Source organism: Scleropages formosus, chromosome 24 (genome assembly GCF_900964775.1).
Source record: "Scleropages formosus chromosome 24, fSclFor1.1, whole genome shotgun sequence".
Classification (NCBI taxonomy): Eukaryota; Metazoa; Chordata; class Actinopteri; order Osteoglossiformes; family Osteoglossidae; genus Scleropages; species Scleropages formosus.
The window spans coordinates 19,810,649-19,825,370 of record NC_041829.1 but is presented as its reverse complement, the minus strand read 5'-3'; the positions used below and the strand labels follow the sequence as shown (position 1 = coordinate 19,825,370).

General features: G+C 46.2%; 1 protein-coding gene across 7 annotated transcripts in view; it reads right to left on the bottom strand.

Moving 5' to 3' along the window:
- Window positions 1–14,522, bottom strand: part of zmiz1a (zinc finger, MIZ-type containing 1a) — a 123,703-nt gene extending 109,181 nt beyond the window's left edge. For 5 of the 7 annotated variants that reach the window (XM_029248835.1, XM_029248841.1, XM_029248838.1 and 2 more), the window contains exon 1: window positions 14,449–14,520. The gene's annotated coding sequence lies outside the window, so the exon portion shown is untranslated. Of the gene's footprint in view, window positions 1–14,448 lie in introns of all 7 variants that reach the window. The other 2 variants (XM_029248836.1, XM_029248837.1) reach the window with 2 other exon arrangements.
- Window positions 14,523–14,722: the final 200 nt, after the last annotated feature.

Sequence of the window (14,722 nt, the reverse complement as noted above, 5' to 3'; positions counted from 1 at the left end):
CTCCGTACCTGGTGCGAAAGCATTCCATACGAATCGACCGTGTGCGATCGGTGTAATGTACATCACACACAGCAGGGTATTCTGCGTGTCATATACACTAACACAGACCACACACAGTTGCGTGATCTATGTTCAGATTCTCCCCTCATTTGTGTATCAATTATAAAGCAGCAGTGAGGCGCAAAACATTTGACGCTTTTCTCCGAAGCAACTTATGTTAATCTACCTTCAGTTACGTGTTTATAGAGCCGAGTAATTTTACTGGAGCGATTTAGGGTAAGTACCTTGCTCAGGTCAGGGGTGCTACAGCTGGAATGGGATTCAAACCTGCGACCTTCGGGCGCAAGGACAGCAGCTCTTGGCGCTACGCTAGCGGCTGTCCCTCAAACAAAGGTAAATTAATGTGGTTTTACTTATTGTTGTGGCCAAGAGCATTAAAAACGATGCCCGCGGACAGAACGCGCACGTATCGCCAGCGAGTCCCCATCAAATTCCCGCAGATTAAAAGAACCCAATCTATTTTGCCGACTGCCTTGTTTTAGAGGTGTCAGAATGAAGCATTTTCCTTCCGGCCTCCTGCGTCCGAGACATTTTGCGGATACTATATTACACGGTGCTTACCCTGCAAAAAAAACGGGCGGGGACACACCCGTACCTCCAACATTAAATTATATTGACAATCCACTTATTTGATCCACCGTTTCACCAAAAGAGAGCAAAATTACTTTTTCTGGCTATAAAGAACCTGTGCTAAGCGCTTCATTACGGAATCGCTGTATCGCGCCTTACCGCGGCGTGGCTCCGGAGCTGGTTTCAGCGCAGCCGTTAGGCGTTCATTTGCAGGCGCTACAGTATAGTGTGGGAATCGGAGGTCACAAAAGAGGAGCTCAAGGGATGGGTGCAGGTGAGAGATGCGCGCCAGGCTGTTTACGCTTAAAGATGGACTGAATAAATGACTACAAATTAAGAACTTGAAAAGAATGAAGAGGGGAATAAATAATAATAATGATAAGAAGAAAATCACAAATGTCCTTTTAAAAACCAAAAAACACAGGAAACCTCGTGCGGGAAAGGGGCATGAAAAAAGCATTTACCGACCAGCACGTTTGCTCGTCGAGAACATAAATTTACGCTCAACTGTTTCTCCCTGCAACTGCAAACTAGTCCCGCCTCCCTACTCCACATTTCTCCCATCGTCCTTATAATACAGCAGGCGTTTAATTCTTGCGATATTACAATCATTTTACTGGTTATCTTGAAAGTTAAAGGAAAGCAACTGGCAATTTCGTTCATTTACACGTCTGTAAATTTCACTGGAGGAACCGAGTCACTTTACTACGGTGAGGACCCTTATACAGCACAGTAAATATACGAGTTCGAAATAAAGGCGCTCGAAACAAGGAGGACCAGGACCAAGGCCTCGAAATCTAAATTAAGTTTTCCTCCCGCAGGTTTTGCAGACCTTTGAGCGCAGTAACCCTGCTACCCAGGAGAGCAGAAACAGAGGTGCACAGTGCGTTACGTCGGCAAATTGATTTATTCTCCTTCATACAGTATTTACTCGGTTTTAGCGAAATCACAAATTGCCACTGACGTTCACTTAGTTTGCGGATAGATCCCTGCCTCTCGGTGTCCAGCCCGTGGAGATAATTGGCAGGCTGCGGTCCACAACGATGACTAGGCTGCGGCGTCACTGCAAGTACTGACATTTTGGAGGGAACTGCAATAGCCGTTTGCTCTCGGCGCTATCCCAGAGCTTTTCGTTGCATCGCCGCACGACACGTGTGGTTTGTTTTTTTTTTTTTTTACATGAGACTATTCCTTTTTCTTATTAGTCAGATGCCTTAATTGTGGGTTTCTTCCCCCCCCCCCCGAAACACTGGAAAACAAGTCTGAAGATTATTCGTCATGACAAAAACGCCCCCATTTAGGTCTGCAAAACAACAGTGGGTAAGCAAAGCTATTAGACTAGTGATTTTAGCTTGTAACATTGGTGCAATGCAATAAAAGCAAAAATAAACCCAAGATGTTTTACATGATCCGATGCTTGATATGATGAAGAATAACATTTTAAAACGGATATAATGCGGATAATAGCCAAAAGGTACGTCCAGGCAGCGACGAGGCTCGGAGGCTGTACTACGCACTCAGACAAACCTCACTGATGACATGGCAACATTTCACATAATGAAAACCTACAAACAGAGGTTCGCATTCAAGGCTTGACATTTGAGGTACTGACATTTTTATTATGGAGAAACAAAAAAAAAAAAAATCCCTCCTATACATATCGCACTTTCACTTCTCCCTCTCGCGAGGATCCACCGGAGCCGCCACCCTCCAGCAGACCATCGCCACAGCCACCAACAACTTTGATAAATCTCACTCATTAATTTTTCACTCCCAGGGCCGTTATTATTTACAGTGCAAAACATTCAAATCAGCCACAAAAGTACTTGCATAAATAATTAAGAGCCTCCCCATAAAATCCAAGATATGTTATGCGATCTATAATACTAATTAGTGCTATTGCTGCATCTAGAACAAGGATATCCCCCGGTTCCTTGGCTGGAAGCCTAAAAAGTGACTTTAAAAACGACATAATCCATAATGGATAAGTAATGCAATGGTGCGACTACAGCGAGACTGTACCGTGTACGTAAACCTGGGGAAGAATATATACACAGATACTTCAGTGGTGTTGACATTAAATGGATTAAATCTCCGTCTTAAAAAAAAAAAAAAAAAATCCTTCCCTCTTAACAAACGTTTTCCTTTCCGACTGGCAGCCTTCAAATCCCCCCCAAAATCGGAAAAGTGGCAGGTAATACGCAAGAGACGTTAGCGAGGCTGGGGCCTCAAACTCGGAGAGGAAACAACCCTACCGATTTCCCAAATCCCCCACCCCCCAGGTGCAGAGCCGCTCACGTTTCACCGTCGCGAAGCCCCTCGGCTTTGCGTGCGACGATCGCGGAGCAGGAGGTCCATCGCGCACTGCCCAGCGAAGACCTTTTCCAACACTCTGAACACCAACACAGCTCTTGTCAAACTCAGCTGCTCAGACTCCCCCCAAAAAACCCCAAACATCTCATACGTTAAATAAAATTTACATCCTTTGCTTGCAGATAATTCCCTTGAAACCACAAAGAAACATCCACTAAATCTAAGCAACAACTTAGTTCAAGGGACCGAACGGAACATTTTCTAGATGATCCAAGCCTGTTAAAAAGATACCAAGACACACAAAGGTAATATTTGAGTGTTGTGCAAACATCAGGAACACATACAAAGATCAAGTTACACTGAAGCCTGACTGAGCGACTCAAAAGTTGCACGGCGGGATGACAGCTCTGTTACACTGAAACGTGACCGCAAGACCAAGTTATGACTTTTTTCCACAAACAAACTGACGGTTGGTTGAAGTCCAGTGCTTGGCATTTGGAACAAAGCACCAAAAATGCAAATAGCCTCTTCTTCTGGAACGGGTCAGAGGTTCACGTGGCCGGAAAAGATCACCTTCACACCGTCACTTTAATGTGCTCCACGCAGCCGTGGATCTATTAGCTGTTGAAGATCAACTGTTGAGCGTTGCGATTATTTTGGACCGGCAAACAGGGACATGGAGTCGATCCGTGACGAGGTGTCGCACCGCAAGACCGCGGTCGGTGGCGTTCCTTTACCATGCTTTCTGCTAGAAACGGCCACAGCTGCTAACTCCTACGTGCAGATGAATCTGAGTCTTTACGGAGAACCTCTGTTGAACCAGAATTTGCGAGTTGTTGTTCTTCTACAAGGAGGTTCTCAGCTAAGCAAATAAGTTTAAGCTCAAGTTTTGCTCTTGTTTACCTTGAAGAGTGTTTATTGAATATTTCAGAATCCCGTTTCTTAACTTTGACTTCACGGTTGTTCCACAGCGACGCAAGATCACCGTCACAAGTGGACATTTCTGTCTGCGGAGAAATAACATCTGAGCCGCATAACAACTGTTGCGTTTCTTTCAAACAAAATAAAAAAGTTCTTTATCCGGAATCTCTGAGAAATTAAGATAATTCCCTCACGATGCACAGAACAAAACCTGGTGTGTGAGAAGAATTTCAATTTTGAGTATATCATCATCATCATCATTGGCATCCATCAGTCTAGAAAGACCATGGAATTTTGAGTATATTTCAGGGTGAAAATGGGATTTCATATCTTTAGCTACATCGAGGAATGTTGGTCAAAGCGATATAAAGGCCTTGAAGCAGACAAAAGAGAAACTCAAATCGTTAGCTTAACATTACCGTTGTTAACAACACCGTGAGCCATTTTTCCCAGCTACCCTCACCCCAGACCCCAGAGCTCAGCCTGGGTGTTGAAGCCGTGGTCCAAAAGCTGCTAGAGATACCGTCTTCTGAGGGCACACGCATCATCCGGCTTTGATCGTACAACAATAGTACGGAAAAAGAAAAAAAAAAAAACCTCAAATTCTGCTGCAAAACAAGTGTGTCTAAAGGTCTCCTTCGAATTCTGGAAGGCTGCCGTGCGTTTGAAGCTCTGCGGAACGCACACAGAGGATCGTACCTCCAGCAAACTTCACAGGCATCACCTTCTCATCTAATTAATGTTTACAAAGCGACCTGGGCAAAATGGAAGACTGATATCTTCATAGCAGACATGTCAACAAAAAAAAAAAAAAATTACCACAGCACAAAAAAGTTTTTTTTTTTTTTTTTTAAGGAGGTAACAAGGCTTTAATCCTGCATAATGATTTACAAAGTGACAAGCCAAACAGATTTACTGTGACAGATTGAAAAGAGCGCAACACAAATATAATTACCTTTCACGTGATCCCCGCCCCCCAATCCCCACCCGAGAAGCGAAGGCGCACAAAAGGACGAGCCCTACGAGATGCAAGTAATGAGCTTTTTCAATTGACTCATCGGGAAAGGCCTCCGCCAGCACGGCCAAGCGAGGAGCGCGATTACCGCCGCAGCGGCACTTTAGGCGGCGAGGTCTTAGCGGCACGGTTCGGCCGCGGTCCCGTCCCCATTCTCAAAACGTAAACAAAATTACTCAATATCGCCACCGATGAACCATGACCGGAGGGCTCCGTTTCCTGGGTATGCCACAGACAGCGGCTACAGCTAATGCCGAGAAAATATAGCAGCTTTCGGGGGCTTCGTTCACACAGCTAATGGTGTCAAGAAGACATTCATTTTGCCAAGTCAGCGAACAGCTTTGTTCCGGAATACACACGTCCTGGGATATTTAAACGAGTTTCGTCGCAATGTTACAAGCTAATGAAAGGCAACAACGTTGGGTGCCGCTACGCTAAGGCGGCCGCTGCGAACGCGCTCTAGCAAGTTTCCGGTTCCGATTTTGCACATTCAAACCACGTTCGGAGCCGCTTTAAAGCGGAGGGACCCCGCGCCCAACCCCCAGCCAGCGCCGCCCGCTCCGGTAACTCACATTCTTCCCTTTCAAAGGCGGCGAAACAGTTCCCGGAGAACACCGGGCGACGGAAACTATTCGGGGAAAGGCTACGCGGGCCGCAAAGGCCACAAAGCAGACGCCGCCATGTTGTATATCTTTACAGTACTGACTACAAAAAGATGACAAACAAGTAGAGGTTGGTGGACAAGTTGGGGGGGGGGGTAGGCCTTATTTTCCCTCTCTTTTTTTCTTGGCTTCATTTAGCTGCCATTGGCCGGCCGAAGCGAAAATGTGAGCTGGCACATCCCATACACCTCCGTTCTCAGCTGTGGCCCGCCGTGGCGCGTCAAGCCCAAAGACGCTCCCGTCTCCTAGGCCAGTCGCTCTGCCCGGAGGATCGTGGCGTGCGGCAGACCGGGCACCGCTGAGCGACTGACTCGCGAATGCCCTCGTTTTATAACAGGAGGTCAAAAATAGCATTCGGCATCGATGTTTCGTAAGCCTCCGCTCTTCCGCTAGGCTGGGGAGCATTGCCGAGACGGGCCATGCCTGCTTACATTGGCATCACTGCCCAAATACCCGGCGTACTGCGACAACCGGCTTCTGTGGAGCACTTCTGCACCGAGTACCAATGCGTGGTGGTAAACACCGCACAGCTACTCATTACCGCTGCCGTCTACTGTCCTCGTAACACATTCGTGCTCGTGATTCCCATAAACTCTTACCGTCGGCCCACTCCACGTAGTTTGTTGCCGTTTATTATAGCAACAAGTTATTCTTTCCCCCCAATTATAGAACATTCGGGGAGGGGGGGGTCACTGCAGAAACACCATGTAAGGACAAAAGTACACTGTTAAACCATACTCCTTTCAGCAGTAAGAATTACACCGAGCAGTACAAGGTAATACGAATAATTATCCGGCATCAGTAAATTACAAACAAATAAGGAGCTGATGGCTGTTTGGAACACGCTAATAAATTGCGTCGAGATTAAATGACATATTATTTGATGATGATCGCTGGCGAGCGATATTACACTGCCAGCCATTTTTCGTAGACGGGAACATTAGTTCAATTTCATCGCAGCTGTAATTAACAAGCGCTGTGGCACCGAATCCTGTTTTCCTAGAAAAGCTGTTCCGTGGCGCTGAGAAGTGTCCGTTTCCCTGTCAAAAAAAAGGAAGAAAAATAGTCTTATAAAATGGAAACGTTTTCCTCCGAAGCGCGTTACCATTTTAGGTAATGCTACAATACCAACAAAAAGAGGCGTGCCAGTTTGGGGGCAGAGCGCCTCGTTTTTAATGTATTACCTGAGAAAATGTAAACAGTGCCACTATGATAGAAACTGTTCAGGTGCGAGGAGGTCCATCTTTGGCGGAGCAGGACGTCGCTGGACAAACACGAAGACGTGTCACCCGACCCCTCGCAGCGCCGTTTCACAAATTGACTTCGCCTCAGAAAGGGCAATAACAAATTATTTTATTAAAAAAATAGGAGCCGCGTCCCACAGGAAGCGGTGTGACGCCACTAGTAAGGCTGGAGCAGAATCGAGCGCTGCTCTGGATGGGGACGAGGAAGTGCACGAGTAGTGTTTACGCAGCACTGCTCGCTCAGGGACGCGACTCGTACCTACAGCAGGAAGTGGCGCTCGAAGCTCCAGGCCAATTTCTGCACAAACACACACGCAGAAGGCAACGCAGAGCGTTCCGTTCTTGATTTCTTATGCTCTACCTAGCACCGAGACCTCCATCACCGCCGTCATTTACCGCCCGCAGCTGTCACCTCAGCGACTCCGCAAAGGCTTCTAATGCGGCCTTCGCACCCGGGCTCCTGCGAAAGGTGCGTTTTCATAAGGAACGGCCCTTTTTCCCCATGGTCAGAACGTCCTTTCTCCGCATTACTACAAACATAAAGACACGCTAACAGGATAACGCGCACGCAAATTAAATTAATACACTAACACCCACAAATTATGCCTGATCCTCCAGGATCAATAAAGCACGGACGAATGCACGATGCTGTAAATTTTAAATAAGCACGCGAGCCCCATTTAAAATTAAATGATATAATGGTACACACAAGTAGAAAAATAATATAATGCAGCGGAACTCGTACTAGTAAGTTTTACTGCGTTCAATCAGCCGGAACCTTCTGCGCGTTTAGGTCCAAGACAACATCAGAGAAAAGTATTTCATTTGCATATCGTACCTTCGCCTGTGGAGGAACCTGATGTTGCTCGGCAAACAAATCACATGTGGCCCTTTCCTTCTCGTTGTGGGTGGGGTGAGTCCTGGTGGGTTAAATATATTCCCTGTATATTAGTAAATCCCAGTTAATTTGCCTTGTCAGAGAACAATGAAATATGAATCCCTCCAGGCGACGCTGAATGTAATTCCACCACTCTGAGAGAATCTCCTTCATCACTCTCGTGTGCCGAGGAGATCTCCCACAATAAAACGGAGTGCAGGGGCGCCCTGCTTCCCCTGCTGGGAACTTATCCCCCCCCACCCCATGGCACTTCACCACGCCAGAGATACGGAACCACTAGGCAGGAAGGTCAGAGACGCGAGCTCGGCAACCTGGAGGGTAACAGCTCAAGTCCCGGGAAGGACCCATGCTATACCACCCTTGAGCATGGTTTAAAAAAAAAAAAAAAAAGCTGCTTCAGACGGTAACGTAACTTATGCCCTTTTTTCTTAAGCATCAATATAAGAAAACCCGGTGGCTCACAAAAGATGAAGTGACGCAACCTAAATATACACCGCTGTTTAATTTATGGAGCGGGGATGTACGAGGAAGCCGCGTGTCATTCATCATTCAAGGCCCTTACACTTAGCACCGGAGCGGGATATTGAATTGTGACATCACTGGCGTGTATTTTTCACCGCATGTCAAATCAAACATGCATGAGTCTGCGACAGTGTGTGGGTGTGTTGGCTGGGGGTCTAAAATCTCACTGATGGCTCACCACTTAAGGCAAGGCGCAAATAGCTCAGCCGGCAGGCGTGGCACGAGCCTGGCTTGGCCCACCTGTTGTAGGACGCTGCCGAGGAGGCAACGCACCGCAACGGGGGAGGAATTCAGCCCTCCTGCCCCGTCCAAGTCAACGCACCGAACTCTGGTCAGTTGGGTCGAGCGCAGAGTCACGGCAAAGGGTCCTGACCGCAAAGAGCCATCAACTGCCATTCTGTTCACACTTTTGCGGCTGGGCTTGGATTCGAACGCCTTTCTCTCGCAAGCAGGGGACGAGTTTAAAACGCAATGGAGACAAGCAGGATAAAAAGCAGATTGACGCCCTTTCTTCATGTCGCCCTACATGCTGAACTCAGGGTTAAAGCTGATAGCTTTTCACTTCAGCTTCCTGGAGCAATGCTTTAATGTCACCGAAACAACTTCCCCGTTATCACGCAGGTCAACGTCACATCGGGAAATACAGAATATGAGCAAAATCTGTTTTCTTTTTAAAAAATAAAAAAGAGGGAAAAAAGGATCTCTATTGAAAATGACAAAGCAGCAATTACAATTTTTTCTACTCTGGATCGATGGCTACAGTCAAATTCAATAATTAAAAAAATTGTTCATGAGTTACAGAAAACAAAAAAAAAAAAAAACATTTGAATTTAACAGAGCAGGTGAGAACAGAACTCACACAGAACAGCACAATAACATCCATAATAAATAATTATTTGGCATATGTTTCAATATAGATACAAGGCAATGTGTCTAAACAGAAGTACTGTAACAGGAAAAAAAAAGGGACCAGTAAAATGCAAAGTTTTCATCCATCTCAAAAGAAGGTCTTAGAGGTTACTCATATAGCTTATTTTCAGTAAATTTATCAATGATATGCTTCATTTTTGATCTCTAACAAGCAGAAAATAAAGGTGACTGAAGCTCCTGTCTTAAGTCTTCTGACCTACATACATTGCACTTCAAATGACAGTAGCTTAATATGCATGCCCATTACAGCATTTTGTTTTTCAGGCTTGAAAACAACTTCTTAAAACAAATATTTAGCTGTCTTTAAAAATGACTGAACATGGATCACAGCGTCAGTTTTTTTTTTTTTTTTTAAATTTTTTAAACAAAACAGTATCGGTCATATTCATAATTATGTTCACACTGACCTTTGCGGGCCACAGCGGAACATTTATTTCGAACACAATTTCAAGTTCCGCACGGATCCCGAGGCAGTTGCTTCTGTTTTAAAGGCAAAGAAGTTTGTCTACAGGATTGGGAAAACAATATTCCGGCAGTCTGTTTGGCGTAGACTTAGGACTTAAGCTTTTTTATGATGTAGCATCGTTCACAGTGTACTAAAGAGGGATAGATTAGATTAAGTGAGCTTAAGATGAGGGGTCCCTTAAGAAAACCCAAATCGACACTCCAAAGTAAAATCAACAGTAGCTGTGACAACAAAAAAAAAAAAAAAATTAAGAAAAATTGAAGGAGGGGAATCTTACACCAAACACAAACATGTCCAGGGGGATATCACACACATCACACCATTTACAGGTTTAAAGATGATCTCAGCACCGCCAAAGCCAGTTTACTTTTGGTCTTTTTTCAGGCCAAACCCGTCTCGTTAACCTTTTACCGTTTATTCAGGCCTTTAACTCGAAGCGTCCGCGGTGCCGATTCCACGCACAAACCGTGCTCTTTGGATCGATGAGGACGTCGTAGACATCATCGAAAAAGGATATTAGGATCAACACAAAGTACCAGAGTACGCTGCAGAAATAAACTGGCATTGCTCATGTTTAGCGTGTTCTTTATTTATGTATATTTAAAATTACCTTTTTTTAACTTTAAATGTTATTAGGCAGGTTGACTACAACTGACATTACAAAATCACAACAATTAAAATAATCACCTGCAGTTCTGAAGAAAGCAAATATTTTTAGAACTTGTTATTCACAAGCTTCATGAGAACATCATAAACAATCTCTTATTTGGATGGACATAAACCTGAATTTTTCCCCAAAAGTACTATCCCCCCAAGCCACCTATTTGATTTTGAAAGTTTCCTTTTTGTCAATTGAGATTAATTTTCAACACATACATTTTTTTGCTATGGTATTCCTTATCCTGAACACATTATTTGTTTCACATTGCTTGCCATATCAAAACTTATGTGAGAATTACTCACAAAAATCTGAGTATCTTATGTGAAGTGTGCAATATTATTTGATGTATATTGCCCAATGATGATGGACATCTCATACCACACATTCCAGTTATAACAGTCAGTGAGGCAATAGTATTCTGACTTAACAGTGTAATTATGTTTTTTATGGTGAACATACAGCAGAAACACTGTTACTGAACTAACAGCAGCCGACTATTTCTCCAGCTAAGGTGAATGTAAAACTATCCCCTCCTGCAACCATTCATTGTGCTTATAAGCACCAACATTAATGGATTATTGATCATCCACTAATGTCAGAGCCTGTGTATGTGTGTGGGGGGGGGTCCCATTAAAAAAAAAAAAAAAAAAAACCCACTTGTCCAATCCAAGTCACTGAATGTATTCAAGCATTTTTGTTCTATGAGTATTGTAACTAGAAACTACTTTATACTGTATTCTAAAGAGAATTTAAAAAAAAAAAAAAAAAAAAATTCTGAAGGCAATGAGAAGAACTTGTTTAAAATATATGTACCTGTTAGCAAAAGAATATCCAGACTCAACGGATAGCATGTCACTGGAAGTGCACATGAGCAGCTAGAACAGCGGCAGTGTAGATACACTGTTGGGCCTTCTTGACAAGCCAAACTGTTGACATGGAGATGACGAAGAGACGGAGCGAGGCGAGGAGGGGAGGAAATCCCTTGTTTACTGCTAAATAACCTCCCGGGGAATTAGTTAATATCTTAGTGAAAGGTACACACACTGTGCCAAAGGGAACTGCGTGAATGTACTTTAACTCAATTTTATTATGCAATAAAATGAAACTGCACTGTAATTAACAAAAATTCAGATTTGTTACAACCATATTTAGCTGTACTATAATAAACATAACTGTACATGCAGCGCCACAAAGTGTATAAAGTAGCACAGACTGGGATTATACTCCCGGATGTAAACATGTGTGGGTTAAAATTGTGAGATTTTTGTTCTTGTTTTTAAATTATACAAGGAAACACACCATCTTAAAATAAGGGGGGTAAAAAAAAAAGGCCAACTTTTTTTGCGGATTTTCCAAATCCCCAAAGTTCAGCCAAAGTCGAAGCAACAAGCGAGCGGGCGAGGGATTCGCACACACTTTCTGATGGTGTAGTACGAGAGAGGTGCCCCCCGCCACACACACACACACACACACACACACACACACACGGAAACAAAAGCTTTAAGAGCAGTATACGCGCTTTCTAAATGCCCTGGCTGCTTGCAGACTGCTTTCTTGAAGTTTGTGTGGGAAGCCCAGTGGATAAATGGGTAAATGGGTCTGCTTCAACTCCAGCCACACGTGCTGGTCTGCAGGTCTCACTTTCAATGTGCCTTTTGTTTGACTGCTGGTGTTTCAACATCCTCAACTTGAATAGAGGAAGGTCAGAGCAGAGCTTCTGGCCCCGGTAATTCAGAGGCTGAACCCGGGGCCCCACGACGAGGCGAGCGAAGAAAATTAACTCTGCTCTTCCGAGACGAGATCTCCGTTACGCACCGCGCCGCCGCAAAGCCGGGCAGCGTCCCCGGAACTCGAAACGGGTAAACAGGCCAACGGATCTTCGGCAGGGGCGCGGGAACGTCCGAGGAAAAGACGTCGAAAAGGCCGAACAGGATCCCCATCAGCCAAGCGCGTGCACTCAGCTACTTACTACTTAATTTAAATAACACGGTAGCCTTTTCACACAAAAGCATTCAATAAGAGATGGCGTGAGCAGTTTTCATCGCAAGTGCGTTTTTCACTGCACCCTAGCGTTTACCCAACCAAACACCAAATGATTTTTTTTTTTCCCCTCCATTTTTCGGTTTACAGGTACACGGCAATATTTTCACCACGCCGGCCAAGTGGCCTTTAAACAAGAGACCAGACACACGTCGTCTCGTGCCCCAGGTTGTTCTCCTGCTTAGGGCTGGAAATGCGAAACAGCAGTTCCCCCCCCCTTCAACCCCCCAGCAGACACACAGAGAGCCACACACACTCCCAAATTGACTCCAACTCAATGGAGTAAGGAGAGCGCTTTATGTCCAGGCGACACAAGAAAGACAACTTTTCGCTCAGACACTGATTGTCATGCAGCTGGCGTTACGATGAATTAGCTTCATTTACATGTTGGAAATGAGCGGAGGCCTCCGAGACGACTGCGAATCCGCAGGAAGGAGGGAGAGAACCGCCGCTCGCCGACACCGCAAGGTGTTCTTCATTGTCTGCAAATCCTTTCTTCGGGCTGCATCCGAGTGCTGCGAAGTAGTTTCAAGTCAACGTGTCGCCGCCGACGTTTCGAACGCAGAACATGCTAATCTGTGTTTAATATTCAAATTCCAGACACTGCTGGCTAGGGAAATCCTGCGTGCCCAGAAAGCACGGAGAGGCACGGATCTATTTGACTACGAAATAGATTTGGCCCACGCGCTCCATGTGTTGCCGCACCATTCGGCTTTCGAACCCCGTCCGCGAGACAATCGGAGGACAAACGTGGGCCGAACCGGAAAGGTGCGCCACGTCCCGGTTACGCCTCACGACCGCCGACATCAAAACAGAAGGGACGGGAGGCACCAGTAGCAGCAGCAGCAGGAAGACCGATGACAGGCTCACGCGGAGCCATCGTGTTTTTCCCTCTGTAGTCCTCGCTGCTCGGTGCCTTCTTGAGGAGGATCTTCCCTCCCTTTTTCCCTCCCTCTCTCTCTCTCTCTCTCTCCCTCTCTCTCTCCCTGACAATAGTTAGAAAGCAAAGCAGGGTGCTTCTCTCAGCTCGCCTTATTTTTCCCCCCCTTTCCAGTTGGCTGTTCTTTTGCTTCCTGGACAGATGTAGGGCTATGAAAGGCAACCTCCTCTCAGTCCTGCCCTGTACGAGAGGCCCTTTTCTGCCTCGACTGGATCGGCGGGTAGAAGAAGAAGGCTGCAAGGAATCCAACGGCCACGAGCCGAGAGGAAGCGCAGCAACTGCACACACAAAAAACAACAACAACAACAACAACAACAACAACAAAGGGCAACTTTGCGCACACGTTCATCGCTGAAAAACGTCACGGGGGACCAGTTGGCACCAATAATAATAATAATAATAGGTAATAATAAGGCCACAATTCCTTCGCCGCGTTCGAGAGCGAAGCGAAGCGAGGAGAAGCGCGGGCTCGCGAGCTGCACGCGGACGCGTCCGTGTACAACAATGAATGCAGCAGAACGAACAGCGCTTGACTTGGCGCTGGAAAATGCGGGGTACGAATCGAAAAGTTCACCCCAAAGGTGTGAAAGGTGGAGTTACACCTGATTTGGGCGAAGGGAAATTATTTGTTGCACTGCCACACTGGAGATAAGAAAACAAATGCCCCAGCTTTACACACACACACAGTCAGTCACTTGTGTGTGTGTGTTTCCACGAAAGTGACCCGAACCCACCTCTTCACCACACACACACAGAGAGAGAGAGAGATCACACTGATTGATCGCGGCTGGATTTACTCACTGACCCGCACAACAAACAGCGAACGGAGAGGAAGGAAAACTGGATGGAAGGGAACGGAGCGGGAGCAGCGACACGGAATGGAAGGAAAACAGTAGGGAAGAAGAAGGAGGGAAGGGAAAGGACGGGAACGGAGCGGAACGGATCGGATCGGATCGCGCAGCCCCTCGGAACGTCGAGCGAGCGGTCGCGCGCCCCGCGTCCAACAATAGAAACGGAGCCCGTGCGCGTGGGCAGCGCGGCGTAAGGAAGCGAAGGTCCCTTTTTCCGTCCGCGGAGCCGCCGCCGCCGCCGCCGCTCCATTGTTGAGCAGGATTCCCATCCGATCAAGACACAAAACCGTCCAGCCCGAGTCCCGGGAAACGAACGGGTGCGAAACCCGACACGGAAACGAAACGTGCAACTTACTTACGGATCCGATCCAACCCGAGAGCAACGACAGAGAATCCCGGTTCTTTTCAGATCTGTTCTGCTCGTATGAGTGTATGTTGCTATATCTTCTTTTTATTGGTCACAAACAGTGAGAATGGGCTCAACGTCAGTGGGTGAGTAACTGAATCAACTAGCAGAGAGCAGAGCAAGTTGAAGTGTCAGATTACACTGGCTATTCTATTACCACAGGGCCACGGCGGAGGAGCCGCCTGCAAAACCTGGCGCGGAGTAGCAGGGGAGCCCTGGAACG